Here is a 16,517-nt window from a genome sequence, read left to right as displayed (position 1 = left end):
CCACTAATCCAATGCCAGGAGCCAGGAGCTACCTCTAGGTCTTCTCACGCAGGTGCAGGGGCCCAAGGACTTGGGCCATCTTCCACTGCTTTCCTAGGCCATAGCAGAGAACTGGATTGGAAGTGGAGCAGCCAGGACTAGAACTGGTGTCCATATGGGATGCCGGCACTGCAGGCAGCAGCTTTACCTGCTATGCCACAGCACTGGCCCCCTGGCTGTCCTTTTTATAATGAAGAGTGAGAACTTTCCCTACTGTGTTTGATAAATGTTGTCCAGGTTCCATTGCCAAGAATGTGTTGTCCAAAATTCCTGTTTAGTTTTTAAAGATGAAACTCCACCCTTGCTTGCTTTTAAGTATGTATGGAATGTTATGATAGGACACAGTAGTAGCAGTGGTCAGACATGGAAATGGTGGGGAGATAAATATACATGTGAAGTAAACTCAGTATTTTAATAAAGTAGAACTGTTACTCTTTCTTTAAAAAAAATTGAAAAAGTATGACACCCTTTCATGATAAAAAAAAAAAAAATACAGGGCCGGCGCCATGGCTCACTTGGTTAATCCTCTGCCTTGCCACCCGATGCCAGCATCCCATATGGGCGCCGGGTTCTCTCTCTGTGCCTCTGCTATCTGTAACTCTGCCTTTCAAATAAGTAAATGAATCTTTTTTAAAATGAAAATAAATCCACTGAATAAGTAGTTAAAGCAATGGGTCAAAGAAGAAATCACAAGATAAATTAGAAAATGCTTGGCAATGAATGAAAATGATGACATCATATGCCAAAACTTATGGGATAAAGCTAAAGCAGCATTTAGAGGGAAACATACAACTGTGAACACCTCCATTTAGGGAAGAAACAAAAGCTCTCAGATAACTAACAAACTCTTACCTTAAGAAACCAGAAGAAGAGTAAACTAAACCCAAAACCACCAATCAAGTATTTAATAAAAATTAGAGCAGAAATTAAATAAGAGGAAAACAATCAAGAAAATAAATTAAACCAAAAATTGGTTATTTGAAAAGATGAATAAAATTGACAAATATTTAGCTAGACTAAGGAGAAAAGGGAAAACACTCAAACTACCAAAATCAAGAATATAAAATGGGGTGTTACCACCAATTACCAAATTACCATCAAAAAGATTATAAGGAAATACTGTGAACATTGTATATCAACAAACTAGACAACTTTGATGAAATGTCAAAATTTTAGTAAGGCACAAACTACAGACAAGAAGAAATAGGAGGGGTTGGCATAGTGGCACAACAGGTTAAGCCATTGCCTGCAACTTCCCATATGGGACACCAGTTTGAGTTCCAGCTGCTCTACTTTTGATTCAGTCCCTGCTAATGGGTCTGGGAAAGCAGCAGAGGATAGTCAAGTGCTTGGACCCCTGTGCTCATGTGGGAAACCCGGATGAAACTCTTGGCTCCTGGCCCAGCCCTGCCTGTTGCAGCCATTTGGGGAGTGAACCAGCAAACAGTCTCAAATAAATAAATAAAATAAATAAATAAATATGGTTTCACTTTCAAATACATAAATCTTTTTTAAAAAGAAGGAAGAAACAGGAAATCTGAAGAGATATGTAAGAAGTAAAGAGTTCGAGTTGGTAATCCCTCACTCCCAACAAAGGAAAGCCCAGGACCACATGTCATCACCGGTGAATTATGCCAAACATTTAAAGAGGAATTAACACCAATCCTTCAAGTTTCTTCCAAAAATAGAAGAAGGAATGCTGCCAAACTCATCCTGTAAGCCAGCATTATGCTCATACCAAAGAGACTACAAGAAAAGTACAGACCAATCTTCTTTATGAATAATGATGCAGAAGTATTCAGCAAAATACTAGAAGCTGAACTCACTGGCATATACACCATGATCAAATGAGATTTATTCCTGAAGTGCAAAGATGGCTCAACACACGGAAAATGTGTTTTATAAATAAATACACATAAATAGTGTTTTATATGGAAAGAGGACAAAGATAATAAAATATCATTAGAAAAGAAAAAATAATATCTCTTATGAATGTAGATATAAACACTCAACAACATAATAGCAAACTGAATGTGGCAATGCATAAAAAGGATTATTCTTCATGGGGATGCAGAATTTTTTTTTTTGACAGGCAGAGTGGACAGTGAGAGAGAGAGACAGAGAGAAAGGTCTTCCTTTTCCATTGGTTTACCCCCAAATGGCCGCCGAGGCCGGTGCGCTGTGGCCGGCACACTGCGCTGATCCAAAGCCAGGAGCCAGGTGCTTCTCCTGGTCTCCCATGGGGTGCAGGGCCCAAGGACTTGGGCCATCCTCCACTGCCTTCCCGGGCCATAGCAGAGAGCTGGACTGGAAGAGGAGCAACCAGGACAGAATCCAGCGCCCCGACCGGGACTAGAAGCCGGTGTGCCGGCGCCGCAGGCGGAGGATTAGCCTATTGAGCCACAGTGCCGGCTAGGATGTAGAACTTATTACAAGGATGCAAGGTTGGGTTAATGTTTGAAAATCAATAATGTGATAGATTTATTAACAGTATAAACAATAACAAAATGACCATTTTAATAGACACAGAGAAAGCATTTGATGGCGCCAGCGCTGTGGCGCAGCAGGTTAACACCCTGGTCTGAAGCTCCGGCTTCACATATGAGCACCAGTTTGAGACCCGGCTGCTCCACTTCTGATCCAGATTTCTGCTATGGCCTGTGAAAGCAGCAGAAGATGGCCCAAGTCTTTGGGCCCCTGCACCTGCGTGGGAGACCCAGAGGAAGCTCGGATCGGCGCAGCTCTGGCCGTTGCAGCCAATTGGGGAGTGAACCATCAGATGGAAGACCTCTCTCTCTCTCTGCCTCTCCTCTCTGTGTGTAACTCTTTCAAATAAATAAATAAATCTTTTTAAAAAAGCATTTGACAAAATTCAAACATTTCATGATTAAAAATACAGTACCCTAGGAATATAAGGGAACATACTCAACGTAACAAAAATAATCTATGAATACAATCCACAGCTAACATCATATTCAACAGTGAAGGACTGAATGCTTTCCCTATAAGATCAAGAACATGACAAGGTTGCCCAGTTTCACCACTTCTACTTAACATTATGCTGGAAAGTCTAGGCAGGGCAATTAAGCAAAAAACTGCAATAAAAGACACACAGATTGGAAAGGAAAAAGTAAAACTATATTTACAAGTGACATGGTCGCATCTAAAGGAAATGCTAATGAATCACCAAAGACTATTAAAAATAATAAATGAATTCAGCAAGCTTGCAGGATATAAGGTCAGAGAGAAAAAAGTCAGTTGTGGGGCTGGCGTGGTGGTGCAGCAGATTCAGCTGCCACTTGCAGCACTGACATCCCATATGGATGCCAGTTCAAGTCCTGGCTCTTCCACTTCCGATCCAGCTCCCTGCTAATGCACCTGAGAAAGCAGCGGAAGATGGTCAAGTACTTGGGTCCCTGTCACCCATGTGGGAAACTGAGATGGAATTCCAGGCTCCTGACTTCGGCCTGGCACAGTTCTGGCCATTATAGCCATTTAGGGAGTGAAACAGGGGATGGAAAACTTCTCTCTGTCCCCCCCCCTCCGTAACTCTTAAATAAATACAATCTTTTAAAAAAAAAAAAAAGTTGTATTTCTGTATACTTGCAATGAACACTTGAATAAAGAAAATTAAAAACTATTCCAGGGACTTGTGTTATGGGTGTAGCGAGCTAAGCTGCTTCCTGCAATACCAGAATCCCATATGCAAGCACTGGTTCAAGTCCTGGCTGCTCTGCTTCCAATCCACCTACTTTCTAATGTGCCTTGGAAAGCAGTGAGAGATGTCCTGAGTTCTTGGGAGCCCATTACTCATGTGGGAGATTCAAATATTGCTCTGGGCTCCTGGCTTCAGCCTGGCCCAGTCCTGCTAGATTTATGCACTGGAAACTGCAAAACACTGTTGAAAGAAACGAGAGAAACATCTGATGTTAATGGATTGGAAGATTTAATACTGTTAAGATGGTAATGATGCCCAAACCAATGTGTAATTTCTTTTTTTTATATAGATTTATTTGTTTATTTGAAAGGCACAGTTACGGAGAGGCAGAGGCAGAGAGAGACAAAGAGAGAGAGAGGTCTTCCATCCACTGGTTCACTCCCCAGATGGTTGCAATGGCTGGAGCGGTGCCCATCTGAAGCCAGGAGCCAGGAGCTTCCTCTGGATCTCCCAAGTGGGTGCAGGGGCCCAAGGACTTGGGTCATCTTCCACTCCTTTCCCAGGCCATAGCAGAGAGCTGGATCGGAAGTGGAGCAGCCGGGACAAGAACTGGTGCCCATATGGGATGCTGGCACTGCAGGCGCAGGCTTTTATCTGCTCTGCCACAGCGCTGGCCCCCAATGTGCACTTTCAATGCAATCTCTGTCAAAATCCCAGTTACCTTTTTGCAGAAATTGACACGGCTGATACTAAAATTCATATGGAAATTCAAAGTACTCAGAATAAACAGAATAGTTTTGAAAACAAAAAAAACAAAGTTGAAGAAATTATACTTCTTCATAGCAAGACTTATTACAAAGCTACTGTAACCTACACAGTGTGGTCCTAGCATAAGGATAGACCTACAGATCCACAGAACAATAGACTGGAAACCCAGAAATAAACCCTCTGGTTTACAGGCATTTGGGTTTATTTTATTTTATTTTTTATTTTTGACAGGTAGAGTTATAGACAGTGAGAGAGAGACAGAGAGAAAGGTCTTCCTTCTGTTGGTTCACTCCCCCAATGGCCGCAAGGCCAGCGCTGCGCCGATCCGAAGCCAGGAGCCAGGTGCTTCCTCCCGGTCTCCCATGCGGGTGCAGGGACCCAAGCACCTGGGCCATCCTCTGCTGCCCTTCTGGGCCACAGCAGAGAGCTGGACTGGAAGAGGAACAACCGGGACTAGAACCCGGCACCCAACTGGGACTAGAACCCGGGGTGCCGGCGCCACAGGTGGAGGATTAGCCAAGTGAACCACGGCGATGACCAGGCATTTGGTTTTCAACAAGAGTGTTGTCTTAGTCTGTTCAGGCTGCTATGAGCAAATACCATAAATTGGGCAGCATATAAACAATAGACATTTGTTTCTTACAGTTTTGGAGGCTGCAAAGCCCATAATCAAGGTGCCAGAAGACAGAGTGTCTGGTGAAGACCCACTTTGTGGTTCGCAGATGGCACCTTCTCACTGTGCTCTCAACATGGTGGAAGGGACCAACTAGCTCCCTGGAGTCTCTTTTATAAGGGCATTAACTGGGGCCGGCTCCATGGCGCTAAAGCCATGGCCTACAGCACCAGCATCCCATATGGGTACCAGTTTGAGTCCTGGCTGTTCCACTTCCCATCCAGCTCTCTGCTACGGCCTGGGAAAGCAGTGGAAGATGGCCCAAGTGATTGGGACCCTGCACCCACGTGGGAGACCCAGAAGAAGCTCCTGGCTCCTGGCTTTGGATCAGCTCAGCTCCGGCCCTTGCAGCCACCTGGGGAGCGAACCAGCAGATGGAAGACCTTTCTCTCTGTCTCTCCCTCTCTTTGTCTGTAACTCTACTTCTCAAATAAATAAATAAATAAATAAATCATTAAAGGGGGAGCCCTAACTTTTCAAAGCCCCTGCCACCTTGAGGGTTAGGGTTTCAGCATATGAATTTGGGGCATGAGGGGACACAAACATTCAAGGCTATAGCAGGAATCAAGACAATTCAATGGGGAAGAAAATGTTCTTTTCAACAAATTATGCCAGAACAACCAGCTATCCACGTGCAAAAGAATGAAACTGCCCTCCAACCTCGTATATAAAAATTAATCTTTTTTAAAACGTTAAAAATATATTTTAAATCAATTAAAAATTAAATTTAAACTAATATTAAGATAAAATATTTGAATTTAAAATTAATATATGTATTTGACGTATATAAAATTAATTTAAAATGAAGAGGTGACGCCTGCGGAGACCTAGGACCAAGAGGGGAGTCGCCAGCCGCGGCCGCTGCAGTGCGTCCGCCGCACCGCTGGGGGCCAGCGCGGGCGGTCTCAGGAGGCGGAGTCCGAGACCGCGAGATAACCGAACCGTGCGGAGCGAGGATGCGGTTTGTCCCGGAGCCGGCATCAACATGCCAGTACCGCCCCCCTCCCCACGTGCTCCCTGTTCATGCTTCACGTGCGTGAGGCCCCAAGTGACCTTGCCGCCGCCCCACCCCGCGCGCGCGCGCATACCCTCCCTGCGTCAGTCATTCCCTCCGGAGCACATCCAGCCACAGACACGCACCCAGAGTCAGCTCTCAAAGCCCTCCATCCCAAAAGCTCCACAACCTGTGACCACTTAGAAGACACGGGGAAACAGGCACGGGAGAGACGGAGTACCCCTCCCTGAGAACGCAGGAGCCTCACCCCTCCCACAGTGGGTGAGGTCGGCGCTGTAGGCCTTAAGTCCGCTGAGAAGCCTGGGGCTTCCTCCCTCTGGACCCAGGAGTGCGTCTGGCTCAGTTGAGGTTCTCAGAGCTCTAAGTGGGATGTGTTATGTGCGGGGTGGGGGTGGGGAGGGGAGCCAGGAAGCCCCCTCTGGAGTGAGTGAGCAAACAGGTAGGGCCCTCCCCCAACAACACACACACACACACCACAGAACCCCCGCCTGCCTGCAGGACCTGGAGTAAGGTGGTCAGACAGTGGGGTTTGGGCACAGGAGACCTGGGCCCCCGACCTGGTGGCCGTTGGACACCCTGTGGATAAGGGAAGGAAGCTGTGGTCTTTAGAGTGGCGAGGCAGCTCAGGCCGGTGGGGAACCAGGCCTGCAGAGGCAGCACGGCTGACTGTGGGCCCGGGCTTGTGCTGAGGGGCTGGTGGGTTCGTGCCCAAAGTGTCCTCAGCTGGGCAGATTTGGATGTGCCCCCAGCCAGGGAAGGCAGTGGAGAGGAAGGCGGAACCTGATGGGCCAGTGAGTGGGGCCCCAGGGCTGCTTAGACAGTGGCATGGCTTGGGGCGCTGGCGGGGCGGGCTGGATCTGGAGGAAAGCTGGAAGGTAGGGAGAAAGAAAGGACATGAAAACTCCTGGAGGCAGTGTTTCAGCTGCAGGCAGCCCGGGGTGGGTTTAAGTAGCGAGTATGGTATCTGATTGGCACCTGCTGTCTGAGGCCAGCCAGCCATGCTGGTGGACTGCTAGAGACAAGACGGCCAGCAGGTAGGCTGCGTCAGCTGTCCTGGTGTAGCCGGGTCCTGAGGAGGACACATTTGTAGCCAGAGCAGGCTGGAGCCAAAACATCTGGGTTCAGTTCACCATCGCCCTCAGCCTCTTTCCAGCGTGGGGCAAGACACTTGGATCACCCACCCTGCTCTGCACCTGAGTCAGTGCCCTCAGATGTAGGGCACTGACATTATGTATGTATCCCACTACTTCCCAGTTCCATGACCTCTATCAGCCCCTCCCTGCCCCAACCTACTGAAGTGCTACTCCCTGGAGACTGTAGTCTTGACCTTCAGTCTAGCACCGAGCCACCTGCAGCCTGTTAGGAGCTGGTCTTGGCTCCCAACCTGCCTCAGCTGAGCCCAGCTCCTACATGGAGGCAAGAGCTGACTCTGAGCCCTGTACCAGCGAAGCTGATCCATATCCCTGACCCTATACACCAGATGGAGCTGATCCTGAGTACTAGCCCAGCTGAGCTGACTTTGGATCCTACATGCCAGCCAGAGTTGATCCTGAGATGCAATATGACCAAGCTAACCCTGGATCCTGCACGCCAGCCAGACCAACCCTGAGCCCCAGGCTAGCTGAGCTGACTCCGGATTCCACATGCCATCCAGAGATGACCCTCAGTCCTGGCCCAGTTGGGCTTGCCCTGGATCCTAAACAGTAGCCGGAGGAGACCCCAACCCCCACCCTTGGCTGGGCTGAGTTGACCCTGAAGCCTGGGTCCTGCTGACCTCATTGATGAGGAGTGGGCCCGCACCTGTGTCTCCCGCCTGCACTCCCGGGGCCAGTCCTCAGATGCCTCCCCCCTCTGCCTGCTGCTGCTGCGCCCCGGCCACACACCGCAAGCAGTCCCCACTGTGGTGGGCCATGCCCGTCTGTCGCGCGTGCTCGGTCAGCCCCAGAGCCTCCTAGTGGAGACAGTGGTGGTGGCCCAGGCCCTAAGGGGCCATGGCTGTGGCTGCTGCCTCATGGAGAGCCTGGGAGTCTTTGCTTGAGCCCAAGACTTCCACCTCACCACCCACAACAAACTGCACTTCTGTGTCTAGCTATGCTACCGGCTGAGCAAACCCACACGGGGCTTGGCCTTCCCCAGCCATTGGCTGCCGGCCACCCTGCTCAGTACCTTCTCCAGGGCCCCTTCCCTTTGGTGACCCTGCAAGGCTCCCAGCCTGCTGCCCAAGCTGCCCCAAGAGGCCCCAAGACACCCCCATTGCCACCACCCCCTCCCCTACATGAGCCCCTGATCACCTTACCCTTGCCTTCAGCAGTGTCGTCCTCACAAAGGCGGCTGGGGACGCAGTATCGCGACCTGAAGGGATGACCCGGATTCTGGATGGAGAAAGACATCTGAGAGCACCAGGGCGAGATGGTTTCTGGGCGCGTGCACTGCCCAGCACAGTACCGGCCACAGTCCACTGTCCATACCTCAGTCCCTAGCCCTTCAGGGCAGCTCTAGCCTGGACGTGTTTTCCTGGATACCGGGAGGGCCAGAAGCTGGCTCTGTAGCTCTGGCTTGGAGCCTCCATGTGGCTGAATAAAGGCTTCTGTCCGGTAAAAAATAATAATAATATAAAATGAGCCAAATATCTAAATGTAAAAACTAAAATTATAACATTCTCAGAAGAAAACAAGAGCAAATCCTTGTGACGATGTATTAGGCAATGGATTCTTAGATATAACACCAAAAGCACAAAGAAAGAAAAAGTAGATAAATTGAACTTTTGCAAAATTTAAATTTTGGGGTCAGCAAGTAAGGCCGCTGCCTGTGATGCCAGCATCCCACATGGGCGCAGGTCAGAGTCCTGGCTCCCCGCTAATGTGCCAGGGAAAGTAGTGGAAGATGGCTTACTTAAGTCCCTGGGCCCCTACACCCACGTGGGAAAGTGGGATGAAGCTCCTGGCTTCAGCCTTGCCCGGAGCTAGCCATTTTGGCCATCTGGGAAATGAACCTGCAGACGAAAGAGTCTCATTCCCTATCTCTCTCTCTCCCCACCACCTTCCTCCCTCTGTTTCTGTAGCTGGCTTTCAAAATAAGGAAAATAGAGGCTGGCGATGTGGCACAGCAGGTTAAAACCCTTGCCTGAAGCACAGGCATCTCATATGGGTGCCAGTTCGAGTCCCAGCTGCTTCTCTGCCGATCCAGCTCTCTGCTATGGCCTGGGAAAGCAGTGGAGGATGGCCCAAGTCCTTGGGCCCCTGCACCCACGTGGGAGACCGGGAGGAGGCGCCTGACTCCTGGCTTCGGATTGGCGAAGCTCCAGCTGTTGCAGCCATTTGGGGACTGAACCAGCGGATGGAAGACCTCTCTCTGTGTCTCTACCTCTCTCTGTAACTCTGTCTTTCAAATAAATTTAAAAAAGATAAAGAAAATAAACATTTTTTCCAAAATAAATTTTTGTATCATTTAAAAAAAGATTTATTTACTTTATTTGAAAGGTAGAGTTACAGAGAGAGAAAGGGAGAGACAGAGATCTTCCACCTGCTGGTTCACTCCCCAAATGGTCAATATGGCAGGAGTTGGGCAAGAACAAAGCCAGGAGTCTGGAACTTCTTCAAGGTCTCCCCATGTAGGTGCAGAGGCCCAGGGATTTGGGCCATCTTCCACTGCTTTCCCAGGTGCACATCATCAGGGAACTGGATCGGAAGTGGAGCAGCTGGGACTGGAACTGGTGCCCATGTGGGATGCAAGCACAGCAGGCAGAGGCTTAAACTTCTACGCCACAGTGCTGGCTCCATTTTTTGTATCTTAGAGGATACCAACAAGAAACACTTCCCACAGATGGGGGAAAATATTTGCAAATCACTTATCTGATAAGAAACTTGTAACTAAAATAGATAAGGAATTCTTATAACTCACAAATAAGAAGCAAAGTAACTCAATTTTCAAAATGAGAAAGATTTGAATAGACACTTCCCCAGACAAGATAGACAACTGGTCTAAAAGCTTTTGGCAAGATTCTCACTATCATTAGCTATCAAGAAAATTCAAATCAAAATCACAGTGAAACATCACTTCATACCTTGTAGGATGGATGTAACAAGTACTGGCAAGAATGTAGAGGGGCTGATGCTGTGGCGTAGTGGGTTAAGCCACAGCCTGCAGCTCCGGCATCCCGTATTACTGCCAGTTCGAGTCCCGGCTGCTCCACTTCCAATCCAGCTCCCTGTTAATGCGCCTGGGAAGGCAGCGGAAGATGACCCCCTTGGGCCCCTGTACCCACATGGGAGACCTGGATGAAGCTCTTGGCTCCTGGTTTCCACCTGGCCCAGCTCCAGCCATTGCGGCCATCTGGGGAGTGAACCAGCAGGTGGAAGACCTTTCTGTTTCTGCCTCTACCTCTCTGTAACTCCTCCTTTCAAATAAATAAATAAATCTTCAAGAAAAAAAGAATGTGGAGATATTGGAACACTCATTCGCAACTAGTGGTAATGTATCATGACAACCATTTAGAAAAACAGTTTGGTAGTCCTCCAAATATTAAGCATGGAGCTATCATGTCACCCATCAGTTCTACTGGGTATTTTCTGAAGAGAAATTAAACCATGTCCACATAAATGCATGTACACAAATACAGCATCATGATAGTCAAAAAGCCGAAACACCCAAATGTCCATCAGTGGATGAATGGATAAATAAAATGTAGTCTATCCATACCTTGGAATGTTATTCTGCAATAAAAACCAATGGTGGAGGCCGGTGCTGTGGTGTAGCGGGTAAAGCCGCTGCCTGCAGTGCTAGCATCCCACATGGGTGCGGTTCTAGTCCCGGTGGCTCCACTTCCAATCCAGCTCTCTGCTGTGGCCTGGGAAAGCAGTGGAAGATGGCCCAAGTCCTTGGACCCCTACACCTGCATGGGAGACCCAGAAGAAGCTCCTGGCTCCTGACTTCGGACTGGCACAGCTACGGCTGTTGTGGCCATCTGGAGAGTGAACCAGCGGATGGAAGACCTGTCTCCCTCTCTCTCTGCCTCTGCCTCTTTGTAACTCCGCCTTTCATATAAATAAATAAATCTTTAAAAACAAAAACAAAAAGCCAATGGAGGGGCCAGGGCTGTGGTGTAGAAGGTTAAGCCGTGGCCTATAGCACCAGAATCCCATATGGGTGCTGGTTCAAGTCCCGGCTGCTCCACTCTCTCTCTCTCTCTCTTTTTTTTTTTTTTAACATTTATTTATTTAATTTGAAAGGCAGAGTTACAGAGAGGCAGAGGCAGAGAGAGAGAGCGAGAGGTCTTTCATCCGCTGACTCACTCCCCAAATGGCTGCAACAGCCAGGCGGCTGCTCCACTTTCAATCTAACTCTCTTCTATGGCCTGGGAAAGCAGTGGAAGATGGCCCAAGTGCTTGGGCCCTACACCTGTTTGGGAGACTCAGAAGAAGCTCCTGGCTCCTGGCTTTGGCCTGGCCCAGCCCTGAAGATTGTGGCCATTTGGGGAGTGAGTCAGGAGATGGAAGATTCTCTCTGGATCTCTCTACATTCTTTCCCTGTAACTCTGCTGTTCAAATAAATAAATCTTAAAAAAAAAATTTTTTTTAAAAAGCAATGGAGGGGATCAGCGTTGTGGTGTAGTAGGTAAAGCTGCTACCTACAACACCAGTATCCCATACGGGTGCCAGTTTGTGTCCCGGCTGCTCCACTTCCAATCCAGCTCTCTGCTAATGGCCTGGGAAAAGCAACAGAAGATGGCCCAAGTGCTTGGACTCCTGCACCCATGTGGGAGACTGGATGAAGCTCCTGGCTTCTGGCTTTGGCTTGGCCCAGCCCTGGCCATTGCAGCCATCTGGGGAGTGAACCAACGAATGGAAGATCTCTCTCTCTCTCTCTCTCTGTAACTCTGACTTTCAAATAAATAAATCTTTAAAAAGCAATGGAATTCTGATACTGGCTACAATACGGATTAGCCTTGAATACATGATGCTAAATGAAAGAAGCTAGTCACCAAAAAAATCCACATATTGTATGCTTCTAATTTTAGGAAATATCTAGAATAGATAAATCTGTAGACATAGAAAGTAGACTAGTAGTTACCAAAGGCTGGCAGGGTTGGAAGGGAGTGGGTAGTGGCTGCTAATGGGTATGGGATTGCTTTTTGAGGTGATGAGAATACACTAAAATTAGCCCATCGTGATAGTTGCACACATGGTATGTGAATTATATCTCAAAAAATTTGCTATTTTTAAAAATTTCTGTGGTGACAGGTGCAGAAAAGAAGCTGGAGCAGGCAAGACTAGAGACCACAGAAATATCTGCAGCAGAGTCTGGGCAGGAAAGGATGAGGCCTGAGCCAGAATATGGTTTATCAAGTAGATTCAAGAGAGGCCCCGGATGGACAGAGGCCTGGACTTGGTGACAGTTTGTTTTTGGCTGGATTCCTAGTTCCATAATATCTGTCCTGAAACTAGCAGAGTCTGTGTCCATGTGCTGCCGTCTGTTAGACTACCTCACTGGTCTGAGCCATCTCCCATTTTAACTACTGCCCCCTTGCATGGTCTACCTGCAGCCACTCATGCTCCCTGCTAATCTTTGCTTGGCGCTGGAGCCACGGTGATCTGTTCACACTGCAAGTCTGACCACGTGCTTCCCTTGATTTAAACACTTCAATTCTTCCCATTTGAATTTAAGATTAAAATCCTTAATCCACTTGAGCAGCTCTGAATGTCCTGACCCTTCTTAACCTCTCCATCCTTTTTATCACTGTGGCTGCAAGTGCAATAAATTGCTTTCAAGTACCCTGTCATATTCCCACCTACCACAGGACCTTTCCACATGCTGCTCTCTTTTAAAAAAAATTTTTTTATTTATTTGAATGCCAGGTTCACAGAAAATGAGGGGGAGACAGAGAAACAGACATCTTCTATCTGCTGATTCACTCCCCAAATGGCTGCAATGGACAGGGCTGGGCCAGGCTGAAACCAGGAGCCAGGAGTTCCTTCCAGGTCTCCCACATGGGTGCAGGAGCTCAAGCCCTTGGGTCATTGTCCACTGCTTTCCCAGCCACATCAGCAGGGAGCTGAATTGAAAGTGGAGCAGCCAAGCCTCAAACTGGTATCCATGTGGGATGCCAGCATCACAGGCAGCAACTTAGCCCACTATGCCATAATGCTGGCCCCACACAAGCTACACTCACCATGGGATGCTTCCTTACCTGCTTCACCTGCTGACTCCAACATCCCTTCAGTTGCTCCCTGAATCATCGTTCCCCTAGGAAAGCCTTCCCTGATGGCCTTCATCTCCTTCATTTTGTGCTCCCAGAGCTCTTTTTTTTTTTTTATTTGACAGAGTTAGACAGTGAGAGAGAGAGAGAGAAACAGAGAGAAAGGTCTTCCTTCTGTTGGTTCACTCCCCAAATGGCCGCTATGGCCAGAGCTATGCTGATCCAAAGCCAGGAGCCAGGTGCCTCCTCCTGGTCTCCCAGGCAGGTGCAGGGACCCAAGCACTTGGGCCATCCTTCACTGCCTTCCCGGGCCACAGCAGAGAGCTGGACTAGAAGAGGAGCAACCGGGACAGAATCCAGTGCCCCAACCGGGACTAGAACCCAGGGTGCCGGCACCACAGGTGGAGGATTAACCAAGTGAGCCATGTTGCCGGCCCCTCCCGGAGCTCTTTGTACTTCTCCTTCATGGCCCTTATCATAGTTGCCACTTTACCTTTATTTATGGTACCATTTGATTGTTGTCTGTGCCTTTCATTATACTGTAAGTCCCATAAGGCCAACATCCATGGCCATTTTTGCTCATCACTGCATCTTCGATGCCTAACACAGTGTTTGGCACACAACAAGTCCTGAATCACATTTGTTAAACAAATGAATAAACCTCCAGAACAATTTAAATGCTAATTAAAGCAACAATGTGCTTGCAGATTGGCAAAGATTTTAAAAACACCCACTGTAGATGAGGCTTGAGGAAAATGAGCACCCCATACTCTGAGTGGTGGGGATGGAGACTGATATGCTGTGGAGGTCAGTTGGATCTTCAACTGCTTCCCAGGAGAATTTATTCCAAGAAAGGTATCACTCATGGGCATGACAGTATATGCAGGAGGATGCTTATTGAAGTGCTGTTTGTAATAAAAGAAGATTGGAAACTAAACGTTCAGCAAGAGAATATTGGTTGACTAAATCATGGTGCATTCACACAATAGGATAGCGTATGATCATTAAAATGATACTGTTCATTGTATTCATTGACAGAACATGTGCGGGATAGAATCTTAAAAAAAAAAAAAAAAACAAACAAGAGGTTATCAAAATGTATGATGGTAGAATCCCAAGTCTTCTATTTTCATAGCAGCAAGATAGATCTCCGAGGACACAGAAGAAGAACTGCAAGGATAAATACAAAGTGATTTATGATGAGTTGCTCAGGGGCTCTTCACATTTTACTCTATATAATTCTGTATTGTGGGGCCGGCAGTGCAGCGGGTTAACACCCTGGCCGGAAGCCCTGGCATCCCATATGGGTGCTGGTTCTAGTCCCAGCTGCTCCACTCCCAATCCAGCTCTCTGCTGTGGCCTGGGATTGCAGTAAAAGATGGCCCAAGTCCTTGGGCCCCTGCACCCACGTAGGAGACCCAGAAGAAGCTCCTGGCTCCTGGCTTTGGATCAGCGCAGCTCCTGCCGTTGCAGCCAATTGGGGAGTGAACCAGCGGATGGAAGAACACTCTCTCTCTCTCTCTCTCTCTACCTCTCCTCTCTCTGTGTAACTTTTTCAAATAAATAAATAAATCTTTTAAAAAATTCTGTATTGTGTTAAAATCTTTTACAAAAATTTACTCATATCATTTGCATAATCAAACATTTTATTTTATTTTTAAATATTTATTGATTTGAAAGGCAGAGTTATAGAGAGGCAGAGGCAGAGAGAGAGAAAGACAGGTCTTCCATCTGCTGGTTCACTTCCCAAATGGCCGCAACAGCCTGAGCTGCACTGATCCGAAGCCAGGAGCCAGGAGCTTCTTCTAGGTCCCCCATGCGGGTGCAGGGGCCCAAACTCCTGGGCCATCCTCTACAGCTTTCCCAGGCCACAGCAGAGAGCTGGATTGGAAGTGGAGCAGCCGAGACTTGAACCAGTGCCCATATGGGAGCAAGCCCCATAATCCAACAAGTTTTAAATCCAGTACTTGTTCTGGGTTGTAGGAGTACGGGTGAGCTTTATGCTCCCATTTCTGCTTTCCTACATTTTCTATAATTAGCATATATTACTCTCTGTAATAAGAGGACATAATCAAATATATTTCATTTTGAAAAAGCATTATGGTGAGAATGAAAGGTCAAGAGAGAAGGACTACTCATGCTGGTGAGCCAGCCTATTATCTCCCCATAGGCAGATCGCTGTGGGGCCACATTTGAATCAGGAGGTTGCTTAGTGACCACAGAACCAGAGCCAGAGACTTAGCTGGATGACTCTAATGTTGAAAGGCAGCAAGCAACGATAGCCGGATAGCATCATCTCCACTGCTGTGAGAGACTGCCTGCCCCGACACCTGCTGTTACAGAGCCCAACCCACCCAACTCCCCAGGAACCCACCCCAGGACTGTTTGCTGCCATTGCTCTGGACCCTCCTGGCTTGTGCACTACTTAGCTTTCCTGGCCTTGCCCTTGGCCTTCCTAAGGTCACCTTTGCAGCTCCTTCACTTTTCCTGCTATGCTTCTCAGCTACAGTCCCTTCCATAGGGGTCCTGCCTCTCCTTGTCCCACTCCAGGGTGGGGCCAGGTCTTGAGGATCCAGACATAACAGTTAAGTTACAATCAATTTCTTTTCTTTCTCTCTTTGTTATGTTTGATCTTCTCCATTATAGGCTAATCTTGTTACTTTGAAGGATTGCCCTGTTAATGTGGCTACACAGATTGACAGTTGCTAAGCAACAGAAACCAAAACATATCTTACATTTCTCATACAGGTATAAAGGATATGTGGCTAACTGAATGGGAGTATTGAATGAACCAGCCTTTTAAAGTTCAAGTCTTAAGATATAAATTTATTATCAATTGCACAAACAATACATGAATCCAGCCTCACAAAAAAAAATCAATAATGTAAAAGTTTCCTCTCATCAGCCCCATCTCTGAACCTAATCCCTCCCTGGAGGTAACCACCACTTGCTATGTATCCTTCTAACACATATTTTATCTAAATATATATTTACATGTGCATTGACAGGGTAAACTCAGATATATTGTTTTTTTTTTAATGTAAGTTATAGGGGCCAGCGTTATGGGGTTGGGCAGCCCCCTGTAACATTAGCATATTTTTAAAAGATTTATTTATTTATTTATTTATTTGAAAATCAGAGTTACACAGAGAGAGAAGGAGAAGCAGAG

At 47.4% G+C, this 16,517-nt stretch overlaps 1 pseudogene; it reads left to right on the top strand.

The window, feature by feature from the left end:
• Positions 1-7,576: 7,576 nt before the first annotated feature.
• LOC100341304 (N-alpha-acetyltransferase 80-like) lies at positions 7,577-8,547 on the top strand (annotated as a pseudogene).
• The last annotated feature ends 7,970 nt before the right edge of the window (positions 8,548-16,517 follow it).

The sequence above is a fragment of the Oryctolagus cuniculus genome, chromosome X (assembly GCF_964237555.1).
Source record: "Oryctolagus cuniculus chromosome X, mOryCun1.1, whole genome shotgun sequence".
Classification (NCBI taxonomy): Eukaryota; Metazoa; Chordata; class Mammalia; order Lagomorpha; family Leporidae; genus Oryctolagus; species Oryctolagus cuniculus.
The sequence above is the reverse complement of the archived record's forward strand: the minus strand, read 5'-3'. Positions and strand labels throughout refer to the sequence as shown.